Here is an 11,125-nt window from a genome sequence, read left to right as displayed (position 1 = left end):
CGAGGGGGTGTGACATCAACAAAAGAGACTATAGTTTTTATAGATCTAAATTCATCTACACAAGGAAGAGGAAAATGAAAAAAGTTACTGGAAAGAATGTGTGTGACTTTCTTATAGAATGATGAAAGAGATGAGAGAAAGCATGTTCTTAGGACTTCATGATTTAACACTCTGTGTGTGTGTGTGTGTGTGTGTGTGTTTGTGTGTTTGTGTGTGTGTGTTAGTTACTGGGGCTCAGGTGTATCTTGCCCTAATCATCCAAATGAGGCCATGATGATTCATGGCCTGATTTCAACCAGGAATATCAACAAACTTTGGCACAGAGGACAGACAGACAGATACACACACACACATAAACAGTGGCAGCAATACATGCATACACAGAGCAGAAATTGTGGAAACAGGTAGACAGTAGTGGAGTGGAGAGATTTGAATCTCTTATGTATCCACACACACTGCTCGTGACCTTGGGTAAACACTAGCTGGGGTTAAGGCACTAGAGAAAATGGGCTTGATGAGAAACGGGGGAACAAGGGATAGAGATAAAGAGAGAAAGAGTGAGGCATGATGGAGGGAGATGAAGTGGAGTGGCCAGAGCCAGAGGGAGGCCATCAGCCCATGTGTTTCAGGTCTCTGTGGTTAATGGACTCTGTGGGTGAGAGAGAGAGAGAGAGGGAGGAATGAGTAGATGCATTACTGTAATGGCATGATGCCCATATTAATTACGCAACTGTAATAAACAAAGTAATTTCAGCTTGTTTCTGTCCAGCCTCCTCCTCCTCCTCTCCTACGTGTGTGTGTGTGTGTGTGTGTGTGTGTGTGAGAGAGAGAGAGAGAGAGAGAGAGAGAGAGACTGAGGTATCTCTGTAGGCCTCACATAATAGAAACACAAAAAATGGGTCAATAACGAATAGAACGTTGCCTAGTTGCAGAAAACATCCTTGTGCCGCTCATGTGTGTGTCTTGGAGCTGTTCTTCACTATCCCATTTCTTCATCTGTCACTCTCTCTCACACTCGTTCCCTCCCTCCTGCTCATTCTCAGAGGTTTCCCAGTGCAACGTCTGCTACGCTTCAGCGACAGCAGCTCAAGTCCAGCTGCACCCAGAGCTCTCTCTCAGAACCAGACCCTACACTTCAAAGGACACTTCAGCTGTGGGGGACACGATGCCAGATTGGGTGGTTTCCCTCCCAAATGAGTTTCTTTTCCACTGGGCCGAAACAAAATAACTTGGGGCTATGGATATAATTGTGATACTTTTGTTGATTATTTATGGGCACTATCATTTATACAGGTCTGAAATGCATTTGCCAAAAGTTAAATTTTTTGCTGATTGCTGACGAGTTGAGATAGAAAGTATTCCACATTATTTATAAAATATTATTCTGATATCATTTACAATAATCAATTAATGAGAAACAGAAACAGGCTGATAAAAATGAATAAGAAAGTGGCATAATTGCCTAATATCCAATCAGCTTCTTGTTGCTATGCAGTTTTACTTTGATGATGTCACACAACTGTTTATGTTTCATAGGCTGTCTGTGATTGGGCATACCATTTTTTAGATGAAATATTCTGTCAGGTCCAGTTCTACAATCACATCAGCCTAGAACTCTTTCAACCACACATTAATTTAGAACTTCTTCAGGTGTTCGGTGTTCTAGAACTTCTTCAGGTGTTCGGTGTTCTAGAACTGCTTCAGCTGTTCATTGTTCTAGAACTGCTTCAGCTGCTCAGTGTTCTAGAACTGCTTCAGTTGTTCATTGTTCTAGAACTGCTTCAGCTGTTCATTGTTCTAGAACTGCTTCAGCTGCTCAGTGTTCTAGAAGTGCTTCAGCTGTTCGTTGTTCTAGAACTGCTTCAGCTGTTCATTGTTCTAGACCTGCTTCAGTTGCTCAGTATTCTAGAACTATTTCAGTCGCTCAGTATTCTAGAACTGCTTCAGCTGCTCAGTATTCTAGAACTATTTTAGCTGCTCAGTATTTTATGACTACTTCAGCTGTTCATTGTTCTAGAACTACTTCAGCAGTTCAGTGTTCTACAACTATTTAAGCTGCTTAGTATTGTATGACTACTTTGCTATTTGCAAAAATACTTTGCTATTGGTCATAAATACATTTCAGGAATATTTGATCTTGATTGTGTGTAGATGATTTACTCCACTCCGTTGTCAACAATGAATGTCTATTTTAACTACTGAGCATATCCAGATGCCTCAGTTAGTTACAAAAAATAAGTAAATAAATAAATAAACCATTATTTCTTGGCTGTCTAATCACCAAATCACTCTTCCAACATTCACCTCAAGGAGCTGACTCAAAGAATTGACTCATTTAAATGAAACCTTGAGTATCAGCTGATATTGATCTGATATTTTTTATTTATTCGGTTAAATTCAAACACAAAATTCACTTACATTTGCAAATATAATAAATACAATAAAGTACAAATATGATATAAATATAATTTATAAGTATAAAATTATACTGTATTTATAAGTATAAAATCAATCCTAACAAAATACAAATACAATCAATCCTCTTTATATGTAAACCTTTCCAGTTCCAAAAAAAACTTATCCAAATCCATTTTCAATCTTTTCCAGGATAGACCAAATTCGTTCTTTTTTTTTTTTCCCTCTGATATCCGATTAACCAATTTTTGCTTCTGATCATCGGTATTGGATGGGTGCCGTCTATAATAGCCTAGGTTTGTGAGCAAACTGGAAGCAAAACAATATTGTTGCATTTAAGAAGCCTGTTTGATGATTTAATGTCTACAAAAAGTTACATTTTGATTTTTTTTTATATTTAGAAAAACATTTTTATTTATTTAAAAAAATTGAAAATGAGAAAAACAATAACAAAACTGTAAAAAAGTAACATTTTACAAGTTTAAGTAATTTTTTTTTACAATTGTTACAATTTTTTTAAATAGAAATATATCACAATATCACGATATCTCAGAAAAGTTTACTGTGACATAATTTATCACGATATCAATCTTATTGCCCAGCTCCATTTTTGATTGGGATTGAAAAAAAAATATCCACCACCTACTTCCTCCTGTGTGCCTCAGACACTTTTTAAAATGTTTTTTCAAGTCATGTCAAATGGATTTTTTATTGGCATTCCTCTATATAGCTTGTATACACTAGAATGAAATGTTGTTTCTCCAGGACCATGGCGCAACACATAACAGTACAAGACTACATAAAGTGCAATAGACAACAGTGTGAGATGAGTGCAGGACAATAAATACACAGGACAATAAATACGCAGGACAATAAATACACAGAACATGGGCTGTAAACTGTAAACTATTGGTAGGGTAGCAGCAATATGTTTAGTGTTCCATAAAGGGACTGATGCATCTTTGTAAGGTGCAGGTGTACAGTGGTATTGAGTCATACTGGGTTAGGTGTTTGACTAGCCCAGGTGAGCGTTGGGAGGCAGCAGGGTGTCTGCAGAGTCTGCTGGTGGTGGCACAGATGCTCCTGTACCTTCTGCTAGATGGCAGGAGGGTGAAAAGTCCATGGGATGGGTGAGAGGGGTCGTCCACAATGCTGGTGGCTTTGCAGATGAAACCGTTATTGTACGAGGTGACAGTGAGTGGTAGAGAGACCCCGATGATCTTTTCAGATGTTCTCACTATCAGCTGTAGGGCCTTGTGGTTGGAGACTGTGCAGTTCTCATACCACATGGTGAGACAGCTGGTCAGGATGCTCTCTATTCTCCCTCTGTAGAAGGTGGTGAGGATGGAAGGGGGGAGGTTGGATCTCTTCAGTCTCCACAGGAAGTGGAGGTGCTGCTGGGCCTTCTTGGCTGGGCAGGTGGTGTTGAGAGTCCAGGAGAGGTACTCAGTCATGTGCACACCAAGAAGCTTGGAGCTTTTGACTCTCTCAATAGTTGTTCCGTTGATGTACAGTGGTGAGTGGACCACTTGGATCCTCCTTAAGTCAACAGTCATCTCTTTAGTCTTATCAACATTAAGAGATATATTGTTGTCTCTACACCATTCTGCAAGCTGGTTCACCTCCTCTCTGTACTCTGACTCATCATTGTTGTTGATGAGACTCACAACTGTAATGTTATCAGCAAACTTGATGATGTGATTTGAACTGTACTTTGCAGCACAGTCATGACTCAGCAGTGTAAACAGCAGTGGACTGAGCACGCAGCCCTGAGGAACACCAGTGTTCAGTGTGGTGCTGCTGGAGGTGGAGTTGCCGGTCCTCATGGACTGGGGTCTCCTAGTCAAAAAGTCCAAGATCCAGTTGCAGAGGGGGAGTGGTCAAACTCAACAGGCTCAGCTTTCTTATCAGTTGTTATGGGATGATTGTGTTGAATTCTGAACTAAAGTCTATAAGCAGCATCCTTACATATTTGTCTTGATATGTCACAGAAAGGTGGATGATAGCAGAGATGGCATCTTTTGCTTTCACAGCTAGTTGTGGTGGCTCAGTGGTTGAGGCTTTGAGTATGGAAAGGTTGCATGATCAAATCCCAGCACCTCCAAACTGCCCTGGTTGAGTCCTTGAGCAAACGAGCAAACGTTTTGAATTATGTGTTATTTTATACTTTGTAAAATATTACAGTACATTATTGTAAATATGTTTTACAGTTGCCTACCCAGATTGCCAGTAAATTACTGTAAAACCTACAACAATTTTTTACTGTGTGTGTGTGTGAGACTCAGACACAGTGACAACCATAAAGCCTGAGTGACACTGTGTGTATAATCCATCACAAGTCGCCTATAGACTCCCTACTATACAACATTTGGGATTGAAATATTCAGTTCAATCTGGCAACCCGTGCCCGAGAGTCACTGCCATCCCGAAAACCCGCCGCCTGCTTCTGCCTGTGTGCCTCGGGCACTTTCTTCGCTACACCGAATAAGATGAGGCGATCAATTAAATGAACCAAAAGGATCGATTCGACTGAACGCAGCTGCTGTAGCTGCCGCAGGGTTCCATATTTATGGACTGAGTTTATTAAAATGAGGAACCGGCGCACGAGTGTGGCGGCCTGCGTGGGCATGTGGCAGATTTCAGGAGTGTAACAGAAACGTACCGTGTCCATGCTTTCCAAAATGCTGAGTTCGAAAAGTATAAAAGCACAATCTGCCAGGACCGATGCAGTACTTAAAGGTGCAGTTTGTCATTTTGCTACAACCATCTTTCAATTACAATTGGTTCTAAGTTGATTATTATTGATAATATTTTACTATAAATTGAACACTCTTAAAAAGCAAAGTGTGTAAAAAAAATTCATATTTGCAAACTGATGTGTACATACAGTAGGCTAGCAACATGATTTGCCTGAAACTCTTTTAAAATAGAGCTTCTCTATGTCATCATCATTCACTAATTAATGGTAGGCCTACCCAACACTCTGAACAAAGTTGATCACATATCAAGCCATCCATTTTCCATCCTGCTTATCCTACACAGGGTCGCAGGGTCACCTGGAGCCCATCCCAAGGAACTCGGGGCACAAGGCAGGGGACACCCTGGATGGGGTGCCAACCCATCACAGGGCACAATCGCACACAGATTCACACATTACGGACAATTTGGAAATGCCAGTCAGCCTACAGCGCATGTCTTTGGACCCAGAGGAAACCCCCGAAGCACAGGGAGAACATGCAAACTTCTCACTCATATCAATCAGAGGATACTAAATCAAATTTTATTGTAGTAGAAGAATCATATGAATTGAAATCGTATCATATGGGAGACTGAGGTTTGCATCAGTAGGCAAAAGTGATACCAGGAAGTGCCACAGTGAGACAAAACATACAGGTTTGAAACCAATGATTGTACTGCTGTACTTCAGTCAAAGTGTTTTTGTAATGTACACATTCTTCTAATTTAATACACAATTAATCAATTTTTAAGCCTTAAATGGTAACTGTTGTTGTTACTCAGTCTTGTCAGTTGTTTCTCCAGATGTTTTTGAAGTAATTAATTTTATGTAGTTCAAGTTCATGTGTTCAAGTGGAGTTGATTGTCATTTCAGCCATATACAAGTACATAGTCAAACGAAACAACGTTTCTCCAGGACCAAGGTGCTACATAAGACGACACAGAACAACACAGAACTACAAGGGACTACATAATTTATATAATAAAGTGCACAAGTGCAAACATGTGCAGACAGAACAAGACAGTACAAGACAGTACAATGACTACTGGGACAGACAATGGGCTTAGTAAAACCCAGTGCAGCGCCAACCAGTACACAGTTCTGTTTAAAAGTGAACCTAGTGACAATAGTGTGTGTTCCTATGTGAACATGTAGTTGAATGTTCACAGGTTTTATTTGAAGACCCCTGGCCTACAACGTCGGAATGAACCAAAAATGTTTTCTCTTTACAATCTATTTAAGGCACATCAAACAAACACTCCATCTTGTAGAACACAGTGATTATAACCTGCTGGTTCAGGAGCTGGGAACAATATATGGAACCAATAAACACAGAAAATATTTCATAGCAGGTGGACAGAGAAGCGTTCCACCACCTCTCACTCCTGTTGGCAGTCAGCAAATCGCTTTACTTTGCTTCTCAGTTGTATGAAGTTAAAGCAGGGGTTAACAAACTTTTTGAGCAAAGGATTCCAAATGGATATTATGAATTTTTTGTGATCCCAAGCCATGACCACCCTACATTATTTAAAATTCCAGATTTATAATACAGGACAACTGTAACATTTGAACAGTTTATTATGTCAGTAACGCCTAGTTTGGGACCCCCTGAGTTACACTCTGAGCAACATTCTCACAAAGTCGACAATGAAAACAGAATGTTTAAAGATGAATGCATGGAGAAATGTGTTTTTTTTTTTTTTCAAAATAGATGTTTATATTTATATCTGTCTGTGTTGTAACATCACTAATCTGTCATTGTACATCTCCGTCTGTCATTATAAAATTAATGCAGTAATTGCTTCTGGCTATTCTGCATTTCTAAAACTTACACACGGCTCCTTTAAATTTCTTACTTGTAGATGGCATTGGCTTGAAAGTTTACTGTTTAACTGACGCAATACAACTTTATAGGCATTTCTAATACTAATAAAACACACACTATCAACATTTACCACATGTGACTATATTTCAGCCCATAGGCACTCTGTGTGTGTGTGTGTGTGTGTGTGTGTGTGTGTGTGTGTGTGTGTGTGTGTGTGTGTGTTATGGATGCTAATTGCTGTGGTGCTCTGGCTGACATGTTCTTTATTATGGAAATTCTGATTTCAAAGGTTCATTGTGGAGTTTTTTTTTTTTGTTTGTTTGTTTGTTTGTTTGTTTTCATTTATTACAATTATATTTAGGCCTCTAGAGTTAAAACTGCGTAGTGTATAGTGATGTCACTCATTTGTTTGTCTATTTATTGTAACCTTTTTATTCATTGTGACATCACATGTTTATCTATTTATTTTGATGTCACCTATTTATCTGTTTGTTTTTTTGTTTGTTTGTTTCATTGTTTCTTTTTTGATTAAGTAGCTCCTAGCTATGCATAGTTTTTTAAATTATTTACTTATTCTATTTTTTTCTCCAACACCTTTTATTTGTATAAAAGGCCAATGTCATTTCATGTTTCTGCTGTAATAAAGTATTACTGTAACTGTCTGTGTGTGTCTGTGTGTGTGTGTGTGTGTGTGTGTGTGTGCATGCAAACATACCTGGTCAAGTACAGCGAGGGTAACGATAAATAGTTGACATTACAATAAATGGATAAATACATTAATGTGACATCACAGTAATTAGATATACAGGTGATATTTGGTTTCGGAGCCACTGGGGTTTGTTGTAAATAAGTATTTGACTAAAAGACGAAAGTTCATGTTTGTTTAAAATAAAAGTGAAAGCTTGCTTGGAGGATGCGGGCATCGATCCCGCTACCTCTCGCATGCTAAGCGAGCGCTCTACCATTTGAGCTAATCCCCCTACTTGCGGTAAATAATGAGGCGAGGAAAATGACCCATATCAATGTGTATATTGTGACTATGAAGCCAAACAAAGTCATGATTAGCATTTCTGCAGGTTCAGGTTTCTCTCAGGTTTTCTGTGTTGGACCCTCATGGTACCGGGGTGTGTTTCATAAACAGGCCAATGTCGCCATCTAGCGGCCACACACACAAACATACATATACTTATTTTCTTTATTTCTTGTTTACATGCAAGATTTACTGAATAATATCCAACGTGTCCTCGCTGTTTGTTAAATACGCTGGGGTTTGATAGACTTATGTAATTCCTTAATTACAGCCCTGTGTTATAATAATCATCATCATGAAAAACATGATTATACTACATTCATGATTTTACTACTACTACTACTACTACTACTAATAATAATAATAACAGCTGTGGAGAAAAATAAAATGGTGCACTTTGATAAAATTGTTCATTCTACGCAAAAGAAGTTTCTAGGAGAGGCAGGAGTGGAATTTTTAACTAGTTTGTTTAACAGGGTTTTAGAGAGTGAGAAGATGCCTGAGGAATGGAGAAGTAGTGTATTAGTGCCGATCTTTAAGAGTAAGGGTGATGTGCAGAGTTGCAGCAACTATAACCTGAGATAACTAACCTGAGATAAAGTTGATGAGCCATACAGTGAAGCTATGGGAGACAGTAGTGGAAGCTAGGTTAGGACATGGATGAGAGGAGCAGGACAGTGGTGATGTGTGCTGTAGGTCAGACAGAGTTAAAAGTGGAGGTGGGACTGCATCAGGGATCGGCTCTGAGCCCCTTCCTGTTGGCTATGGTGATGGACCGGTTGTCAGAGGAGGTCAGACAGGAGTCTCCTTACACAATGATGTTTGCAGATGACATTGCGATCTATAGTGAGAGCAGGGACCAGGTGGAGGAAAACCTGGAGAGGTGGAGGTTTGCGCTGGAGAGAAGAGGAATGAAAGTCAGTCGCAGTAAGACTGAGTACATGTGTGTGAATTAAGTACTTTAAGTAATTTAAGTACTTGGGGTCAACAGTCCAGAGTAATGGAGAGTGTGGGAAAGAGGTAAAGAAGCGAGTGCAGGCAGGTTGGAATGGGTGGAGAAAGGTGTTGGGAGTTCTGTGTGATAGAAAAATATCAGCGAGACTCAAGGGGAAGGTGTACAAGACAGTGGTGAGACCGGCCATGCTGTATGGTTTAGAGACAGTGGCACTGAGGAAGAGACAGGAGTCAGAGCTAGAGGTAGCAGAGCTGAAGATGTTGAGGTTCTCTTTGGGAGTGACAAGGTTGGACAGGATTAGGAACGAGTACATCAGAGGAACAGCTCATGTTGGACGTTTGGGGGACAAAGTTAGGGAGGCCAGATTAAGATGGTTTGGACATGTTCAGAGGAGGGAGAGTGAGTATATTGTAGGAGAATGTTGGACATTGAGCTGCCAGGCAGGAGGCAAAGAGGAAGGCCAAAGAGGAGGTATATGGAGGTAATAAATGAGGATATGAAGCTAGTGGGTGCAAGTGTTGAGGATGCAGAAGATAGGGATAGGTGGAGAGTGATGATTCGCTGTGGCGACCCCTGAAGGGAAAAGCCAAAAGAAGAAGAAGTTCATTCTACGCAAAAGGTAAATAGTAATAACTGTATGTTGAATTGTATACAATAAGACTGTGGTATTCTTCTCAGCTGATATACTATGTAGCCAAAAGTTTGTGGACACCTGACCATCACACACATAAGTGCTTGTTGAATATCCCATTCCAGATTTATTCCCCCTTTGCTGTTATGGTAACATCCACTCTTCTGGGAAGGTTTTCCACTAGATTTTCTTGTTAACATGCGAGATTTACTGAATAATATCCAGCATGTCCTCCCTGAGTAAGGAGAATCCAAGTAGATCAGACGTTATAGAAATATTCGAACCAGCCCATCTGGCACCAACAATCATGTCAAAATCGCTGACATCCCATTTTTTTTGCCCAATTACTAAAGCATTTTCCTAACATAATAATAATAACAATAATAATAGAAAGAGTAAAAGGATTTGGAGGATGCGGGCATCGATCCCGCTACCTCTCGCATGCTAAGCGAGCGCTCTACCATTTGAGCTAATCCCCCTTGCCGAGAGAGGGGAAGTGCGCCACTCTGAGCCCGGAGAGGTGAATAACGTTTGCCTGCTTGGGACAATGTGTTTGCAAAAGCACGTCGAAAACAATCAGAAGAAAACCCGTGCATTTTTTCAAACTGATTGTGTACCTGTCCCACATGCTGTTATTACCTGGAACAGGTCGGTTCACAATATTTTGGTGGAAGAAAGTCTGTTCTTTGCACAACAAATTTTTATTAAAGCACAAAGGTAAAGAACTACCTTTCAGGCTCATTCACAGCTTTGATCCAGTCAAATCCTTTCTGGTGTCACATTTGAAATTGGATATTGATGACAGCTGAACTTTCTGTGGCTAACACCCTGAGACTTTTCTTCATTTTCTTCAATTTCGTTTTTTTTTTCTTTTTTTTTTTGAATTCATTTACTATGTATGAATGTTTGTGCGTGTGGCCGCTAGATGGCGACATTGGCCTGTTTATAAAACACACCCCAGTATACATTTTTAGCTCACCAGAATGAGCAGTAAAACCAATAAAACATTCATCCAATAAAGTTTAAAGTCACAGTAAATGAATTCCACAATTAAAAAAAGAAAAAAATTGAAGAAAATGAAGAAAGGTCTCAGGGTGCTAGCCACAGAAAGTTCAGCTGTCAAGGTAGTTATTTACCGTTGTGCTTTAATAAAAATTTGTTGTGCAAAGAACAGACTTTCTTCCACCACAATATTGTGAACCGACCTGTTCCAGGTAATAACAGCATGTGGGACAGGTACACAATCAGTTTGAAAAAATGCACGGGTTTTCTTCTGATTGTTTTCGACGTGCTTTTGCAAACACATTGTCCCAAGCAGGCAAACGTTATTCACCTCTCCGGGCTCAGAGTGGCGCACTTCCCCACTCTCGGGAAGGGGGATTAGCTCAAATGGTAGAGCGCTCGCTTAGCATGCGAGAGGTAGCGGGATCGATGCCCGCATCCTCCAAATCCTTTTACTCTTTTAAAATGCTTTAGTAATCGAGCAAAAAATGGGATCTCAGTGATTTTGACATGATTGTTGATGCCAGATG

At 39.9% G+C, this 11,125-nt stretch overlaps 3 non-coding genes across 3 annotated transcripts; 1 reads left to right on the top strand and 2 right to left on the bottom strand.

Moving 5' to 3' along the window:
* Positions 1-7,884: 7,884 nt before the first annotated feature.
* On the bottom strand, positions 7,885-7,957 carry trnaa-agc (transfer RNA alanine (anticodon AGC)). The gene has a single exon. It is a non-coding gene; the product is annotated as a tRNA-Ala (tRNA).
* Positions 7,958-9,999: 2,042 nt separating this feature from the next.
* Positions 10,000-10,072, bottom strand: trnaa-agc (transfer RNA alanine (anticodon AGC)). The gene has a single exon. It is a non-coding gene; the product is annotated as a tRNA-Ala (tRNA).
* Positions 10,073-10,967: 895 nt separating this feature from the next.
* trnaa-agc (transfer RNA alanine (anticodon AGC)) lies at positions 10,968-11,040 on the top strand. The gene has a single exon. It is a non-coding gene; the product is annotated as a tRNA-Ala (tRNA).
* The last annotated feature ends 85 nt before the right edge of the window (positions 11,041-11,125 follow it).

Source organism: Pangasianodon hypophthalmus, chromosome 9, assembly GCF_027358585.1.
Source record: "Pangasianodon hypophthalmus isolate fPanHyp1 chromosome 9, fPanHyp1.pri, whole genome shotgun sequence".
Taxonomy (NCBI): Eukaryota; Metazoa; Chordata; class Actinopteri; order Siluriformes; family Pangasiidae; genus Pangasianodon; species Pangasianodon hypophthalmus.
This window is presented reverse-complemented; position numbering and strand designations above follow the sequence as displayed.